The 19,703-nt window shown below is 44.4% G+C and overlaps 1 protein-coding gene across 1 annotated transcript in view; it reads right to left on the bottom strand.

Moving 5' to 3' along the window:
* S1PR2 (sphingosine-1-phosphate receptor 2) overlaps nucleotides 1–19,703 on the bottom strand; it is a 50,071-nt gene that overhangs the window by 16,408 nt on the left and 13,960 nt on the right. The gene's annotated exons all lie outside the window — the stretch shown is intronic.

The raw sequence follows: 19,703 nt of genomic DNA, 5'->3' as shown, positions 1-19,703 counted from the left end.
ATTCCCCTGTCTTTGCTTTAATTTTACAGCTCCATCAACATGAAAACGGCAGGAAGGAACAAGGCAGCCAGAGGACGCGATAGGTGGGAAGGCGGGAAATCGGCCAATCACTTTGTACTAGATCAGGAATGTTACTTACAGCGTTTCCGCTACCATGGGCGACAAACTGTTGTCTGTACCTAACCATTCAAAGCGAGGCTTTTTGAATCCAAAAAATCCAAAACATTGTTTTGGTTAATCCAAAAAATATCTGTTAGGTTTAGCGTTTACAGCACACACCTGTGCTCTGAAATAGGCTGAAGTCATTCTTAGATACTACAAGCATTCCTTACATTATCAATTTAGGCACTCTAATTACCAATAACAAAGACCACGACTAATCAGTTACAAAGCCAATAGTATACAGTTAATACAGCATTGAGGCTTAAAACTACAGCACTGGTAACCACTTACACTTTTCATTTAACCCTTTTGGCACCATTGACTAGAGTGTAAAAATCCAAAACAATTCTCTCCTCTTTAATTTATTTTCTAATATTTTACCACAACTCGTATGACTGTCTAGGACCCAAAATTATAAATCATTATCAGTATGCTGTAATTCCACAAAGTGTTTCACTAGTGGAGCATTCAACTTCTGATTCTTAATGCAGCTTTTATGTTCACAGATTCTTACTTTTATCTTTTTGGTAATCATACCTGCATAAAAATATTGACAGAGGCACTGGTTAATATAGATGACTCCTTTAGATTCACAATTAAACATATCTTGAAGTATATATTTTCTATTATTTTGTGGTCTCATGCCTTGATAGCTCTCCGGGGGCCTTGAGTTATGTAAGGATGTGGCAGTGCCAACTCTTGGCAGGGATACACCTCGTCTCCCACTTACTATATTCCCTGCTTCTTCCTTCTCTCACAGGCTTCTGTGACACTTTCCCTTCCCTTCTCCCATACTTGGTTTCTTAGGCTGCCTGCCTGGCCTTTCTTGTTTGCTTGTGGGGTGGGGTGGGGTGGGGCAGAAGCATAGAAGGCTGTTATTCCAAGATTTTTTTTTAAACGATGGATTTAAATTCTCCCACCTAATGCCAGTGTTAATGGGCAAATTATTCTCATACTACTCTTAAACTGCAAGAGATTATAGGTAAACTATTATTTATAGCTTAACTGTGCAGTTGACTGTGCTGCCTATTCGCTACTGGGCCAGGTTTAAAGTTCTTGTACTTGTGTACAAAGCCCTAAACAACTTGAGACCAAGATACCTGAGAGAGCGCCTTCTCCCTTACCAACCTGCCCAGTCACTGAGGTCATCCAAGGGCCTGCTCCTGGTGGTTCCACATAGACCCATCCTCCAATTGGAGTCCATCAGAGGCAGAGCCTTCAGCATGGTGGCCCCCCTTTCGGCGCCTCCTGAAAACATTATTATTCCAGGAAGCCTTTCCTTAACGACCAGCCACGGTCCACTGTATGTTTTGCTTCTTTTAAAATCTATTTTAAAGTGTTTTATTCTGTTTTTATTTTTTTTATCTTGTACACCGCTCCAAAATTTTCAACAGGGAGCGGTATATAAATATTGTAAATGAATAAAATAAATAAATAAATTTGGGAGTCTATTCATCCAACTGGGTGCAGTTAGTGCTGGAATCATGCAAATTGGTGTGAGAAAAGGGATAGGTTTTGCTTATTGATTGGTGATGTCACAAAACCGCTGATGCCTACTTAATCCAGATGGTTTTTCAATGGCTACAGCCTGTCATTTTCTGTGCAGTTCTTTGGAAGCTGAGATATTTATGTGTGTGTGTGTGTGTGTTTCTTTGAGATTGCAAGTAACAGACAGACCAAATCCACCTTTATCTTCCCTTCTCTCTGAGCAGCTTCTTTCTTTCTTTCTGCTGCAAAATGATTCACGAAAAGGAGTAGAGAAGCACAGGGCTCACAAACAAAGAACACTCTATAACAAGAGTACTTGGAAGTCTGAAATGCTGTTTTATTGCCTTTAGAAAGAATGTGATTTGCTTGGTGTTTTTTTTTTTAAACCGTAAAGAGTTCAACTTAAGGATCCCTCCTCTCTTATGTCTTACTGGCTTCTCCACTTCCTCTTCGAAAGACCACTCAGCTGTTTTTTGTTTTTTTGCTTGAACTGGATACTTCACGTTTTTAATAATTAACTGCCCATTTTCTAGAATAAGGAGGTTGGGGGGGGAACCTAAATAAATAAGGCAGGGAAAATGGTAAGGCATTTCCATGGGCTTCAAATAAAACTGACAAAAGAAAAACAATGGAGGTCCAGACGTCCTCTGAAAAGACTGGCCAAAATTAACAAGACTTCTAGACCTCTCCCTGCAAGTGTGGGCCTCATTTATACCCACGACATCCCCATTGCTAGGAAGAGAAGAAGTGATTGATTGATTCCTTTCACTTAAAACTCAGAATATAAAAGTCTACATTATAATTATAATACCAACTAAGAGCTAGCCCAAGGTATGTGAGACAGAATGGACGGGTGAGGAAGGTTTTCTTTCCCACACTTGGAAGGGAACGGGGCATTTCCAGTGGGTAGGGTGGCCACTTACACATCACCACAAAAGAGGACACAAGTATGCATAATATTTGCATGTGAAACTTACAGCAGTGTCCAGTGCTACTGCACATCCACTCATTCCATTGCGCCCGCAGGACCCACTGCTAGTGCGACAGGGAGTTAAGCACTTCCTAAAGGAACCTCAGAAACAAGCGGAAACGCTTGTTTCCGGATCGGGACAGGTCAGCTGAGTTTCCCTCTGCAAACTCTGCTGACCTGCCCCATTCTGGGAATTAGCATTTCAGCTTCTTTCCATTTGCTTTCAGAACCACTAGCTCCCCGTTGGGGTAATGGTGTGTCCCACTGCTAGTGGTAGGTTCCGCTGGCAGCCTTGGATTTTATTTTATTTTTTGTAGCATTTTTATCCTGCCCTTTAGCCAAAAAGGCTCCCAAGGAGGCTTACAAAGGCATTTCTTAAGACAGTCCCCGCCCATAAGCTTACAATCTTAAAAAAAAAAAAAAAATGACACAAAAGGAAAGGGGATTGGGAGTGGGGAGGGGAAAGCAAGGCACAAGTTGAGATATAACCATTCAAATAGAAATACAAGAATCTGATCGTAGTGATGAAGACTGACTAGGTGACCTGTGTGCCTGCTCAGTCTGCTGTCCAGGTGCTGATGGGCACCGTCAAGGCCCCTTCCTGCTCCCCCTTCTTATAGTTCTTTAGCTTGAGACTAGACTTACAGCTTCTCTACATGAGCAATTTATTGCAAGCTCATAATTACACACTCACAGAAGTTTGTGGGTCCTTTACATGACACCGTCAACCTCCAGAATGTCTCCCGCACCTTCTCTCGGTAATCTCGCTTTTAAAAAGATCAGAGATAATGCACTATTTAAAATTGTCACAGGCCACTGGATGGCGCTGTTTCATTTAACTTTACGGATAATGCAAGAGGGGATCTTTTCAATTACAAATCACGTGGTCACCGTTAATTGCCATCTAAAGGAGCCATAGAGAAAGCGGAAAGACCATAGGGGGGGAAAAGCCTGTTAAGGGTACAGGGTTTTTCTTTAATGTAGAGACATGCTTGGACCAGAAAAAACATCAAATAGAGGACAGTTCTCTGTTAGCTCTCTAAAACAGAGACAAGAGATATGTTCCATCCCCAACGCCCGAGGCTTAAGTCCATGGCAAAGTTTGCAAACAACCTGGGGTAACCTTTACTATTGTTCAGAAGTGGCAGTGAAGCAATCGCACACAGGATGCGAGCAGAGATTGGAAGAGTCATTGGGAGGCAGGATCAGCTGTGCTAAACCTCCTGCGCAGCAGCAGCACAAACCAGGGAGCCCTCTCTCCGGGCTACCACTAATACACTGTCAGCAGAACTCTTTTGTTAAACAGATAATTCAAGTAAACAGCGGTTTCCTCAGGCCATTTTTACAGCCGCACCATTTAGGCTGAACCAAACCAGGACACGTTGCTTGCAAGTTTAAAGCAACCTCATCGTCACATGCTGATCTCAGCACAACTGGAGACGAATGAGCCCACGTATGTCCCAGAGCCCAAGCGGGGATGGAGCGGGAGGATTCATCACCTGAGGTGCTTTCAGTAATGCTTCTCTTAACTCTCTTTTTTAAAAAAATAATAATAATATGAATACAGTTAGTGAAATGTGTCATGCCAGTTTTAATTTGAGTGACACTCCCTAGAAACATGAAAAGAATATTATGTATAACCAGTTGCTAATTAAAACAAAATTTCCCATAGCGCCCATTCCACTGGAAAGTTTTCCAGTACAGGAACCGCTGAAATGAATGGGGGCTATATAACAGCACTACTGTAGCCTTTCATCCAGTAATCAGGAGGCCTAGAAAAAGACATGAGGTTGCTACTTGCTAACATGGAAGATTAATCAGGGACAGCAAGTTTCTAGTCCTTGTGGTTACATGGAAAAGCCTGGAAACCTTGAGAGTGGTTCCTCCAAAATTCTTAGAAATTTTAAAAAGGGGTGTTTGGATGAGGCTTCAAGTAGCTAGAGAATGCTGCTTCAAACTGAACAGCATTGAGTGAACAGCATTCAAATGGGATGGGGTGGGGTGGGGGTGTCATGCATTATGTGAACCCCAGTGCAAAAAAAATCCTAGTTTATGCCAAGAGCACAGTCAGGAGGACACACACAGGCGCTCTAAAGATGACCAGCCTTTCAACTTTAGGGTGCATTCAGAGATGTACAAAATTTGAGTGGCAAGCCTGCTATGGGACCCCACTCAGTGAATTTTGTTCAACCCAGATTGATCTCGGGGAAAAATTAAGTATTTCAGGAGAAAATTGCAAAGCGCCGCTCCAATGAGTTGGAATCTATAACGCCACAAAACTCACCTCCTCAGAAGGGTGTTTTCAACTATTTAAAACTGATCGTGGTTTTTAAAAAAAGGTGGTCAAAATGTACATGTATTAAACATACGTGCCCCCCTTTGAAAATGGGAAAAGGTGGTCAACTCAGCTGATGGAGATGACAATTGAATCAAGATTTGGTTCACTGATTAGTACGCCTGTCATCTGTATTCTGAATAACAGGAGCAAGCTCAGCTCACCTTGCAAGGGTAAAACATGCTGCGGATTCTTGGTTTTTTTCCTTCTTCATCTGCACTCACCCTCAGAGCTCCTCTTTGTTGTTGTGTAGGCAAGAAAACGGTGGCAGGTGCACCTGTTTCGGAGCCCTGCAGTGCTGTAACTCCTGACGTTCCTTCTGCTACGCTACAGCTCAAGGGTGCAGGAGCCCTAACGTTGGCCCTCCAGGTTTCTGCCAATTTGACTTTTCCTTCTCTGTGCAGAGACTCTAATGCTACTGATTAAGCTTGTATTTCGTTGCCTCTCCTAGAGATGTGAAGGCCCAGAAAAAACCCGGAAAAATTCGGGGGGAAACCGGTCGTCCGTCCCCCCGGTTTTTTTCTGAAAAATTGGAAAAATTGAAAAAAATGAAGAAAAACGGATTACGGGATGTTTTATTTTAGCATGATGAATAAAATGTTTAAGACAAGGTGTTCAGGTACATTATCAGATTATTACAATGTCTGTGCACCAAGGACAAGCAAGTCCTAGGTTGCAAACTGAGACTACAACTCTCAAATGCAAGAGCAAGATGCATTTCTGCCTCTAGGGGGCAGCACTGCCATTGGCGCAGAGACTGAAACTGATAGTGATAGAGCTATAGGTCAGAAAATGAGTCTGATTAAATTTCATGCATATTCATTGAATCTTGGTTTCCCCTTTTTTCTCAGTTCTTTTTATGGGAATGGGGGCTTTATGTCTTGACACTGGAGGACTAGCGGAAACATAAATAATTTTCTTTGTTACTAACGTTGGCGGTTTCTTCAGTTGTTTTTTTAAATTGATTTTTTGCCTGCTCCTCGTAAATTGGCAGAACCAAAGAGGTTCCTTACAGTTCAGGTGTTCCTAAGAGTTCAGGAGCTTGTAGCTCCATTTGTTACCAAAAAAAAAAAAAAAGTTTAAAAAGTTAAGAAGTAAATTAAATTTGTAATAATTGTTTGAATACACTGTACTTTTAATATACCAAATGTAATAATTTTATGCCAAACCAACTTTGACATAATTACATTTTATGTTACTAAAGTAACAGTGACTTTCAATCTGTAAAAAGTGCAAATATTGCATTAGTTCAATTTCCCCGAAAATTTCTATTCCACCCCCCCAACCCCCCCCCCCCAAAAAACCGGGGTTTTCCCATGGCTTCAAAATTTCTGGAAATTTTACATCTCTAGCCTCTCTCAAAGCCTTGAAACCATGAAGGCAAGACACAAATATTAAAATAAAATTAAGAACAACTCATCTGGCTGGAGCAGACCTCTACTACAGGAAGGGCTGTAGCTCAGCAGTAGAGCACCTGCTTTGCACGCAAGACGGTCTAGGTTTAATCCCCATCATTTCTGGGTTCCAGCAAGGGAAGCCCCCCCCCTTTCCTGAAAACCTAGAGATCTGCTGCACTTCCTACGTAAGAACATAAAAATACAATGAACAGCAGCCTGGGTCCCTTCCCCTTGCCCCATCACTCTGTATCATCTAGATTAGAATGTATTCATGGCTTGATGCCATTACGGTGTACAGTTCCCAATCAGGACCAACCCATGATGTGGCATTGATTGAGACACAGGGAAAATCGCACATTGAGATGACATTGGGGTGCAGGACAGTTTTAGCTGCAGCTACAAGTTGAGGAAAGGAAATTCATCACGGGCCTGGCAGGATCCCTGTGTTCTTGGCATCATCTAGTTATACCCTGAGGGACCAGCTTTTAAACATTGAGTATTTATTGCTAACTCTAGACACTTATGGTCTCCCAAAGAAATCCACACAAAAAAGATACCGACCCATCACCCAGCCAAATAAATCACTGTGGCACATCAACAGCCCAAATAACCAGGGCAGTGGTGGGAGGAACCAGCTCTTGCCCAATTTACAGAAACTTCCCTGCTTGGTTGCCTGGAGAGTATTACTATACATTACAGGAGAGTAGCTATTTACAAGTTAACTGAATTAACCCCTTTTAAGACATACAGAATGGATCTAAGACCAATGTCACAGGGACTTTTCTGACCCCACAAAAATAACAAGAGGGACACCTTCATATTTCCAGCTGGCTCCCAAATTGCCCCTTCCTTCATAGCTGTCCATAGCTTGTTTGGCTAATCTCCACACACAGCATACAAGCCTGCCTTGGCACAGTCTCATGCCTGCAAAGACTGACTAAGTTTCATACTGTGACGCTTTGGAAACATCCATGGCCGGCTTCCTCCTGTTGTGCACTCCAGCTCTGTGCATGGAACTCCAGCACTTAAGAATGTAAGAATATCAGAAGAGCCCTGCTGGATCAGACTAAGGGTCCATCTAGTTCAGCACTCTGTTCACACAGTGGTCAACTAGCCATTGACCAGGGACCAACAAGGCACGGCATGGTACAACAGCACCCTCCCACCCATGTTCCCCAGCAACTGGTGCACACAGGCTTACTGCCTCGAATACTGGAGATGGCACACTGGAGATGTCTCACTGCCGACCCATGTCTGTGTGGGAGCTGAGTTGCCTGGAAGGAAGAGCTCAAGATCAAGACTTTAACAAGATTTTAATCTGAGCACCCATGTTTGGGAGCCACTGACAGGACATAGTTTTAAAAGGATCAGATTTCCCCCCCTTCTGTTTTACATTTTGTAAATGTGATATTTAGTATTTATTGATTTTATGCTACTGTTAGCTGCTTTGGGTTTATTTTGATAAAGGAAACTGGGATATAAATTATTAAAATTATTAATATTTTGGCACCAGGTGAAGACCTTTTTACCTTCAGTTTTAAAGGCTGCATTAGAGCATTTTTAGATCTTTGCACTGCTCTCAGTTTTTAACTTAGTTCCTACTTTGGTTTTATTGTTTTAAACTTATGTTTTTTTTAATATTATGTTTTACTATGTTATTGTAGTTTATGGTTTTAGGTTTTGTTTTATGAACCACCCAGAAAGCTTTGGCTGACAGGCAGTATAGAAATGACATCGTCATTATCATCATCATCTTCAACAGGTCCAGTTTAAAGTGAATTACTTAAGGGTCAGGTGAATTCCCAGCAATTTAGCAAACAATCCAGATTCACTCACTAATTGAATCAGATACAACCGAATCAGATCAAGGTAACCAAGAGGGGATCCGCACGTCGCTCCCAGAGCGCTTCTATGCGACCCCAGTGCACCCCGAAAACGATAGTCTGACTTCCCTGTAAAAGAAACGACGAAGAGCCGTCCATGCCGCCACCGAGGAGAGCTCTCCGCCGGCGAGGAGAGCTCGGCAAAAGAAGGCGGGGTAGCTTCTTCCGCTCTTCTTTTGCCGAGCTCTCCTCGCCGGCGGAGAGCTCTCCTCGTCGTCGTCATGGACGGCTCTTCCTCGTTTCTTTTACAGGGAAGTCAGACTATCGTTTTTAGGGTGCACTGGGGTCGCATAGAAGCGCTCTGGGAGCGATGTGCGGATCCCCCCCAAGACCTACTTTTCACTCAGTTGATTAAAAACCTTGTTTAGTCTGCACCAATTTTAAATTACTCATACAATGGATGGTCCTTTCTCTCTCTGTTGAAAGCTAGATTGTTGGGGAAGGATTGGTGCAGGGAACGCTTATCAAATTTGCAGATGACACAAAATTGGGTGGGATAGCTAACACCCTGGAAGACAGAAACAAACTTCAAAGTGATCTTGATAGGCTGGAGTGCTGGGCTGAAAACAACAAAATGAAATTTAATAGGGATAAATGCCAAGTTCTACATTTAGGAAATAGAAACCAAAGGCACAGTTACAAGATGGGGGATACTTGGCTCAGCAATACTACAAACGAGAAGGATCTTGGAATTGTTGTAGATCACAAGCTGAATATGAGCCAACAGTGTGATATGACTGCAAGAAAGGCAAATGCTATTTTGGGCTGCATTAATAGAAGTATAGCTTCCAAATTATGTGAGGTACTGGTTCCTCTCTATTCAGCCCTGGTTAGGCCTCATCTAGAGTATTGCGTCCAGTTCTGGGCTCCACAATTCAAGAAGGACGCAGACAAGCTGGAGCGTGTTCAGAGGAGGGCAACCAGGATGATCAGGGGTCTGGAAACAAAGCCCTATGAAGAGACTGAAAGAACTGGGCATGTTCAGCCTGGAGAAGAGAAGATTGAGGGGAGACATGATAGCACTCTTCAAATACTTAAAAGGTTGTCACACAGAGGAGGGCCAGGATCTCTTCTCGATCCTCCCAGAGTGCAGGACATGGAATGATGGGCTCAAGTTAAAGGAAGCCAGATTCCAGCTGGACATCAGGAAAAACTTCCTGACTGTTAGAGCAGTACAACAATGGAATCAGTTGCCTGGTGAGGTTGTGGCCTCTCCCACACTAGAGGCCTTCAAGAGGCAGCTGGACACATCTGTCAGGGATGCTTTAGGGTGGATTCCTGCATTGAGCAGGGGGTTGGACTCAATGGCCTTGTAGGCCCCTTCCAAGTCTGCTATTCTATGATTCTATGATTTCTAACCTAAGCTTATCCCTGAGATGATAGTTTTCTAGGGAATGCTTTTTTTTTTTTTAATAAAGGAGGATTCAGTTATGTGAGTTCTCTTATGTGGGGTCTGAAATGGGTGCACCCCTGACACACAGGTTTACTGCCACAGCACTAAATGATCTTCTTTCGAAACTGTCTTTCTTCCATGCCTGGCTTATATATAAGCTAGAAAGTGGGACATAGAATCATAAAATAGTAAAGTTGGAAGTGGCCTATAAGGCCATCGAGTCCAACCCCCTGCTCAGTTGCATGTGGTGGGCATCAGAGTGATTTGAAGAACTGATTCCATGAGATAGGAACACAGGAAGATGTCTTGCAGTGCGTCAGACGCTTGGTTCATCTAGCCCAGTAATGTCAACACTGGCTCTCCAGGGTTTCAGGGAGGATTCCTTCCTAGCCCTACTTCAAGGGATTGAACCCGGGACCTTCTGCATGCAAAACAGGTGCTCTACCCTTGAGTTATGGCCCTTCCTTAAATGGAAACGTATTTATTTCAGGAGTGGGCAACTTGTGACCCTCCAGATGTTTTGCCGTACAGTTTCCCATGAACCCTCACCACTGGCAGTGCTAGCTAGAGCTGATGGAAGTTGTAGGCCAAAATTCTGAAGGGTCATGGCCATCTGCTAACTAATCTTTGATTTTGCTGGTCTGTGACCATAATAAATAACAACGTAAATAACAATGTATGTAATGCTAACTAATCTAGTTTTCAACTCCAGCATTTCCATTTGGTTTGCATGTCCCCCACAGCCTTCAAGTGATGGTAGCAAAGAACTGATTTAATCTAAACTAAGCTCACATGTGATCCCACACATAGTTGCACATAAAGCTTAACTTAGAATTGTACGCATGCATTGAAAAAGAGAGACAGAGACACAGAAAGGAAGGAAGGAAGGAAGGAAGGAAGTCCAATATTATTGTCTTTATATTGCAGGCTGTCTTATAGGGATCTGTGTAGTCCGTGATTTTGTGGGAAAGGAGAAAAGGTGTGGAGTGTGATCCTGGGCATAGCATCCAGCTTCTCAAGAATCTCAGCTTCCATTTTTTTTAAAAAAAGTTTCCAGTTCTTATGACTAAAGATATGCTGAGATTGTGTGGGCAATGCCTGCTGAAATCGCAGAAGCCGGAGGGGTGACTGCTGAGCACCTTGCCCTCCCCATGAGTAGCAAAACTAGAATTATGCAAATTTTCTCAGGTAGCATAATGGATAGAAATCACAGAATCCAGCTTTTCAGGATTTTTACTTTTAAAAGAACAGGACACACGTAGTCTTGTGATTACTGAGACATATGTGAAGCACTCTGAATGCACAAAAATATCCTTCATAAACACTAGCTATTAACATTCTGTTATACTTTGGCTAGAAAGGCCATGAGAATCACACAGTCTTGCAACAGACCATTGTAACCTTCCCCATCTAGGCAGGTTGCCTGCTGGACTTGCTGCTCAAGCTACCATGTGAGATATAGATACGTTAGGGTGGACAGGCTGGTAATCACAGGAAGCATTTGCACCAAACAGATTCAAATCTGATTTAGGGTTGTATTTAGAACTGGAAACATTCCCAGTCTCAGACAGTTCAAGTGAGTGCGTGCCCAGTTCTCAATAAACATTACAAAATGTTCTAACTTCCAGCACTCAGTAGTGTCTGCCCTGCTGGTATTCACCATTTTAAAAACAAAAGAAACTTACAATTGAGAAGCAAGGTGGTCCAGGTTCCAGAGGATGGGGTTGGGGTGGGCACTTCCTGCATTCCCACCTACCCCTGACCTGAAGACTGGCAAAGGGCTCACTGCCCCCAACAGAACACCCAAGAACGTCAGGAGCAGCCTAAAATAATTCTGTTTGCAAGCCTCGCTAGTTCCAGCTGATAAGGGGTCCCAGTTGATACCCTTCCCTGAGTACCACTAAGGCAGTCTTCCCCAACCTAGCACCCTCCAGTTGCATTGGATTACAACTCCCATCTTCCCTAATCAACATGGTCACTAAAGTCTTGGAGACAGCACTGACTAAACCCAAGCCCTGTCTAGGGTTTTGTTCTGCAGGTCAGGGGCTCTGTTGGCACTGTCCACTGACTCATTTGTCCTGTGTGAGTCTTTAAAGTTCTCCTCCTTCCCTGTATGAAAACCAGCAGAGGCCTTTGGCAAAAGCTAGAGATGTCAAGAATTGGGGGGAAACAGAACCCCCTTGAAAAAAATTTTTTTTGGGGGGGGATGTTTTCCCCAAACTTTCCAAAAATCCCAGAGGGAAAAATCCCCACCCCATTTTCCTGGTCATTCATGTCTCTAATCAGAACTCTCCTCTTCTAATACAATTCAGCCGGCCCTACCATTAGACAGAGTGAGGCAGCCACCCCAGGCAGCTGATCCTGGGTGTCATAAAAGGACAGCAAATTATTTAAATTACTGTTATTGTATTTTGACTGCCAGGTATTGGGAAAGGAAGCGCTTGTGGGATTTTCGGCATCAGGTGTAAAAATAACTCGACCAGGCTTGGATACTATGCTCCTTGAGGGGAGTAGAGGAGTGCCATTTTATGCTTTGCCTTAGGGTGAAAAATATCTTTGGACGACTCGGTGCCCAGCCACTTAATTCAAGATACACTCCAAAAGGGCTCGCCCAGTGTCAACAGCAGTAGCACGGATAGAGTGTTCTCCCCTTATTCATGTCTGCTTCACTCACTCTTTGGCCTCAGTTAGATGAGGTGAATAGTAGGGCGATGATCTTGTGATTTTATGATCGTGAGATTGTCGCCCGGGTCTATATGCGGGGCATGACATCGCAGCCGCCATTTTGAATTTGTTTTTTAAATGAGAAGGAGCGCATGAGCACTCGTGCGAAAATCATGTATTTTTTTTAAAGACAAACTTCCCCCTCCCCCACCCCACCCCCGATGGGCACAGAGTGCCTGGCTCCTCATGGTTACTCGTGAAGAGCTGGGACAACCTGCGACGCCCACAGACACGTTCTGCGGTCTCGGGATCAGCCTGGGACCGTGGAAAAACCAGGCTAGAAGGGGAGGGCGAGATCCTGGGGAAATGGAGGGATCATCCCTCCCTGTTCCTGGGATGCCCTGTGCATCATGTGAACACACAGGGGCAATCCCGGGGCAATCCCTGGGATATTGCCCTATCTAGCTATGGCCTTTGTCTGCATCTTGGCTTGTGGAAGGCAGCCACGATGAGTTTAACTGAAGAAAATTTCCTTTGTAGAAAAAGGCAGCTTTGTGGACAACTGTTACTCCCATCACGAAAAAGAAAATGGCTGAATTCCACCCACTCACCCCCACCCACTTCCCGGAAGAATTTTGGCTCATAAAGAACACACTCCTTTCCAATAGGTGCACGGCAGACCCAAATAAAACAGAGAATGCTAACTCTTCCACAGTTCTCTAGGCAGAATAGTATCTTGTGAGAGGTTCCCTTAGAAAATAATACAAGCATCATCTATAAAGAGCTCTATTGTTTAGAACTGGAGCTTTGGAGTTCTGCATGGTTACCTATTCTTCCCTTTACTCAGGAAGGAACAGAAAATCACAGGGCAAAGAGAGGGCTCTTGACTCTACCCTACGTTTGCCTCAAAACAGTAATATATGTGTGTGCCTGGGGAGGGGGGGTCAAGGGAGAACTGGCAGGGGATGTTTAACAGTTTACATGTCCCTCTGGCTACTTTAGCTCATTTCCCCACAAGCTAGGCCTCAAAACCATAAATAAGTACAACTGGGGTAGGGGGAGAAGAATAACTGGGACGGGGCCTTTGCATGAGAGAATTCACAGGCACAGGAAGGGTTCAACACTCCTCCCAATTCTCCTGTGAACCCCTCCCCCTTTCCTCTTCCATTTGCATCATCTCAGTGAACAGGATTTGGGAGATGCATTTACAGAAGAATGTGCCATTCAGCCCTCACACAACCCCTTTTTTATAAGAACACTGTGGACTTCTTGCCAGAAAAATTCAAAAATTCTGCTAACGCTAGTTACCAAGTTACCAAGTTTTGAATGAAACCTGCAGATCAGATTGTCTAATGCAGAATAGCCATTTATTTTTGCATTCGTTTTATATGGAGACCCAAAATGTGAACTTTTCTTCTCGGTTTGCTGCTTGAAAAAATTCAGCTCATGTTAGGAACAGAAATGGGGCAGCACCTGGTGAAAGTCTGCAAGAAGCTTCCTAGTATTTCAATATGTTACAATATGAAGCCCACACTGGCTGCTTTTCATGTCATCGTCATTCCTCAGCGACGGTGTTTTCCGTGGGCAGTACATGATGCGGTTGTCCTCCAGCAGCTATCCGTCATTTATCCCCTTGTTTCCTCGTGTTATTTCTGTAGGGGGGAAATGTGGCATTTTTTGCAGCTGCGGCACGTTTCCGCCATCATACGACCGCTTATTCCTGCATTCTCGCTATAGCGTGCTTTGGTGTAAGCGGATGTTGAACAATGCGGTGCTGATGTCAAGTGGTGATAACGCTCAGGTGAGAGTGTCACCCTTCAGTATCCCGGTACATCGGTATGCTGTTTCGCCAGCATAACTTTGGTGTGCAAATGCCCCAGTGCACCATTCACTATGAGAGCAAGAGACATCTATGCCATTGCAGAAGGCCAAGCTAACACCCAAACTAACATAGAGGAGCAGGGAAGCAGGCTTGTTCTGTCAATCCCAACCCCTTAAGCAATCATTATAGGGGGGAGGGAAAAGGTGCAGGCCCTGCAAAGTTGAATCCATGACACTGAGGCCTATTTAAAGGGACTATCACAGATCAGGAGCGATGTTTATCAGAGGCCCCATCCACTTGTGTAGAGATATAGTTTTAGTTTGTTTTAGTTTTTGTGAACCGCCCAGGGAGCTTCGGCTGTTGGGCGGTATAAAAATGCAATAAATAATAATAATAATAATAATAATAATAATAATAGATTGGAAAGTACCGATATAACAGGTGTACATTGCCAGCGCGCATTTGGGAATAAGAAACAGCATCACAGTGGTGGGATACACAAGCGGTGTAGAAAAGACCATTATCTAAGTAGTCCTTATATGAGGAGTGAACAACTTGTGGTCCTCCAGATGTTTTGGCCTCAAAATCTCAGCAGCCTTAAACAACACAGCAATAGGTGCGGGATGCTAGGAGTTGTAGATTAAAACATCTGGAGGGCCACAGCTTGTTCACCCCAACCTTACAACAATCCTATTGGTCAATCCTATTGGTCAATGTTATTCTCATATTCCATACTGGAGGGTAGGGAGAAAAGGTTCCAAGACAATGGCTTTCCTAAGGTCACCTTGTACAGCCTTCTCCAACCTGGTGCCCTCCAGATGTGTTGGAACCAGTTACCTAGGGAGGTTGTGGGCTCTCCCACACTAGAGGCCTTCAAGAGGCAGCTGGAAAACCATCTGTCAGGGATGCTCTAGGGTGGATTCCTGCATTGAGCAGGGGGTTGGACTCGATGGCCTTGTAGGCCCCTTCCAACTCTACTATTCTTTGATTTTATGATCCATCATTCCCAGTCAGCAGGCCAGTGGTGGGAGATGCAGTCCAACACATCTGGAGGGTGTCATATTGAGGAGGGCTGACCTACTGGGTAGGGATGTGGAGAAATCTGCAAAGGCTTCAAATGAGCTCAGATTTCTATGACATGGACTCGTGGACCATTTTTTTTTTAACTCTGCAGAATTGTAAAAAAAAAAGCAAAAAAATAAGCAAATCCACACACACACACCACAGCCTAAAGTGAAAATGCTAATTTGGTGGGGAATCACAGACTGGCACAAATGTACCTTTTCAGAAGTACACATTTTCCAATGTGAATACAAGTTCGGGAAGCTAAGAAAAAACCAGTTCTATCAATGAACAAACGACAGAATGAAACAAACGACAATATGATAAACACAACACGATAAACCAAAGGAGAAGTTTCCCAAAACACAGTCCATACAAAAGATAAAGAAAAGAACCAAACAGTTATAAAGTGGGACTAATTGTGATAGTACAATATAAATGTAGTACGTTTCCAATTGTTGAAGTACAATTGTTGTAGTACAACAATTGTTGTAGTACAACAATTGCAGTTGTTGAAGTTATATTGTACAATTATAATCGTTGTCTTCGAATAAACATACTATATTTATATTGGACTGTCACAGGCATACCCACTTTATAACTCTTCGGTTCCTTTCTTCATCTTTTGCAGTCTGGGAAACACAGACAGAATAGATTTAACAAAAATCCATACATCCCTACTAGTAAGTTTATAGCAGTGGTGGGATTTGTACCAGGGATTTCCCAGATCAGACTACTAGTAATGTCTGTGCAGAGTAAACCCCACCCACCCACCCAAAAAACTGATAAAAAACTTAATATCTGAGCAATGGAGAACAAATACCTTCACTATTCTCAAGCAGCATTCCTGCTATGTCAGCTCTCTAGCTAACAGTATCAGGCTCCAAAGTTTTCCTGATGGAGCAGCCAGGAGAAACAACACCCCCACACCTGACCCTAAATATGCATGAGAAGGAATTAGCAGACAACCGTGGAGAGATGAAGACCAACTAGTGCCAAGAGCTACTGGAATCAGGGTGGATCACGATTTAAATCACTACTCAGAAAGACTTGATTTAATCATGTGACACCCCCACCCCCAAGTGCACTCTTCCTCGCTATATTTTACACAACTCAGAGTTACCAAAGCTGGTATAATCTTAATATTTACAACCAGATGAAGGTTTCATTTTTAGAATAGCAACTTTTCAGATTAGTTTTACAGTTATATCAAAAAAATACTGATTTAGTTATACTATTAGAAACACATCATAGATAGATAATTATGATTTCAAGGTGAACTATCTCCAGTTTAATAGGGTAATCATTCATATTTGGACAACTTTTCTGCTGTACTTTATTGGAAGGAGAAAAATAATCTTACAGAAACCTCTGGAAGAGCATGACATTGGGAATGGATTAATGGAACTCATTTACCAAAAAATTTAAACAGCTTCATGCTACATAATTAAAAACTAATCCTTATTTCATGATGAATAACCTTTGGACTATAATGTATCTTAAATAGAAAACTATTTTTAGATACATTTTTCCTCAATATATTTACTCAAATTTTTTTTCCTATCTATATTTTTTTATTTTAAAAAAATCCAATTTAAATAAAAAACCACCCTGATTTAAATTTAAAAAATCTGATTTTTAAAAAAAACACACACCATTGATTTTTATCCACCCTGTTGGAGAGTCAATAGGTGCTGTAGAGGTCTTCACTAGATACTGCAGAATGAAATGAGCTTTTAAAGAAATAACTAGAACTGTCAAATAGCTCATTTTTATTCAGTTTTCCCCAAGCCTTTTGCCAGCAGCTTTTTGTTAATCTGCTGGACTTCACCTCCGGACCTAGTATCCCCACCCATTCCCAGAAGGTTACCAGTATTATCTACAAGTGAACCCCTCCTAGCAAATGCTTTTTTTCACAACTGCCCAACTAAAGAGCTGCACTGAGCCTGCTTCAGCTAATGACATCAGTCATTCACCAGGATTGCTCGTGATTAAAATCTGACAAGTGCTCCCTCAAAATATTCCTAAATATTATTTTTATCCACCCTGACTGGAATGGCATACCTCATGGCCAGCAAGAGACGGCTTATAAATTTTGGGTCACCATGCCTTAGGAATATTGTCGTGTCTCTCTCTATCCCCCATCTGCAGGTCCTCACGGTCTACTTTTGCCTGGGGTAGTTTTGCTTGAAGCAAGTGCCTACCTACGTGCTTGCTCCTTTGGGTCTTCCGTAGAGCTGTTCCATGTATGACAGTACAGAGGAGGGCTTGTTTGGATCTTCCAAAAGCACGTGCTTGCTGCTGTCTGAGGGAGCTCATTAGACACACAGACAGAGGCCTTGTTCCTTGCTTGCTGCCTTCCCAAAAGCTCATTCATCCCAGCCTAGACAGCACAGAACTATACAGACACATGCTCCATGTGCCCTGAGGGCACTGGGTTGGATACAAATTGGATCAGTGCCTCCTCACTAAATGGGATTAAAAAGCAGGAATAGAAACTGAAGCAGGAAGGTGGGCAGTTATACTGGAAGGAAGATACCAGAGATTTGGAGGTAGGGATGAGAAAAGAAGACGTGGAAGCTTGCGAGTAGTGTATGAAGAAAAAGGCAGGTGACAGTTTTCAGGTGCTACTAGGAGCATCGGAGTAGTACACATATGAAGCTGCCTATTTCGACTCCATCTAGACCAGTATGGTCCCCCACAGCAGGGCAGTGGTTCTCTAAAGTCCCATACGAGTCCTGCTTCTTAAGATCCTTTCACATGGAAATGGGGTCTGAAACGTTATGTATGTAAAACATTTGCTTAGCCATTGAGTTAAGGATGCAGGGCTGGCCTTACCACGAAGCAGCCTGATACAGGCGCATTAGGTGGCAGAGTATGGGAAGAGCAGTAAATTGTGCTGGGGCAGATCCACACATAGCCTTCGGGACGCCCTGAAGGCGCTTTGGGGCGTCCCGAAATTGATGATGTGTACCCTACCTTAAGCGTCCCAAGAAAAGGCGGCGGCGGCGGAGGAGGAGGAGGAGGCTCCTCGCGGGGACGGGATGAAGACTTGCCGCGCCCGACGCCTTCGCCGGGCAATCAGCTGCCCCCCCCGCCCCGCTGTTTGCCTGGGTGAGATGTTCACTGCCGTCCACCTACCCGCCGGCCTCCTTTTGCCGGCGAAAGAACCGGAGAGCTTGGCGGAAGAAGCCGCCTTGAGGCTATGTAGCAGAAAAGCAGGAAAAGAAAAACTCCTTGTGTAGTGCTCGGATCTCAGTTCTGCGAAGGAACCGGAAGTTGATGCAGCTGATTAACAGCTTTGTGTAGAAAAGCAAAAAGCCCGGGTGGCTCTTTCACCGGCAAAAGGAGGCCGGCGGGTAGGTGGGCGGCAGTGAACATCTCACCCAGGCAAACAGCGGGTGGGGGGGCAGCTGATTGCTCGGCGAAGGCGCCAGGCGCGGCAAGTCTTCATCCCGTCCCCGCGAGGGGCCGCCTCCTCCGCCGCTGCCTCTTCTTGGGACGCTTAAGGTAGGGTACACATCATCGATTTCGGGACTCCCCAAAGCGCCTTCAGGGCGTCCCGAAGGCTATGTGTGGATCTGCCCCAGGTCTCCTCCTCCAAAGGGCCCACCACTTCTTGGTCCTGCTGGCCACCTACATGGCGAGTCAAGCCAAACAGCCATGCAGGTGGCCAGCAGGTTCAAGAGGCGGCCGCTTGCTTCCTCCCACCCGCCTGTCTGAGCTGCTCTCACCTGCACTGCCATGAAGGCAGCGGACAGGACCAAGAAATAGCCGTTCCGTCCCTCTCGATCGCTTGTGCCTGTCTGACGGCCTCTCTGCCACACTGGCCTTGTTCCCAAGCTGCAGGGCTTCTGGAAGATGTTGGCTGAAGAATCGCGAGAAAAGATCCCAGCCATCTCTAGGTACTTTGGGAACTCTCGCAACAGTTCGGCCGACCTCTCCTAGGTGCAGCCCTGGACTAACCTTTAAGCAATATAAGCATGTGCTTAGGGCACCAAGGGAAGGGGGGACCACAGAGTACCAGTACCATAGCTGTAGCCATCTAATTTTAAGGAATTCCAGATTCATAGAGAGAGCCTAGCGGCATATTCTAAGAGCAGCAAGTTTTTATTATTTGTGCTTTATTTTATTACACCCTATCAACCACCTTCAGCACTTATGGAGTCTTAATGTCTTGCTGGCTAAGCAACGGAAGGGCCAAGGGAGCACCGTTAGGAGGCTGTGCTTAGGGCATCAGCTGGCCTTAATCCGGCCCTGCCTAGGTGTCCTGCGACTGCAGTGCAAGGTGGAAACAGATGATGGGCCAGGAGTGGCAGCAAGGTGGGTGGCTGACTGGCTGGCCAGCTGGCTGCTGAAGCAGGTCAGGTGGGCAGAAGGTGAGCAGGCAGGTGTGGCCAGCTGGGTGGGCATGAGGCAGCGGTGGCACCGCCGTCTGAAGGAAAAGAAGGGGGAGTGGCTTGAGGCAGGAAAATGCCTTCGGCCACGCCTGTAAGGGTGCATCAGCCAGATATCTCTGCCCCAAGG

The sequence above is a fragment of the Elgaria multicarinata genome, chromosome 3 (assembly GCF_023053635.1).
Source record: "Elgaria multicarinata webbii isolate HBS135686 ecotype San Diego chromosome 3, rElgMul1.1.pri, whole genome shotgun sequence".
In the NCBI taxonomy this organism is placed as follows: domain Eukaryota; kingdom Metazoa; phylum Chordata; class Lepidosauria; order Squamata; family Anguidae; genus Elgaria; species Elgaria multicarinata.
Note: the sequence above shows the minus strand (reverse complement) of the source record. Positions and strands in the feature narration are given on the sequence as shown.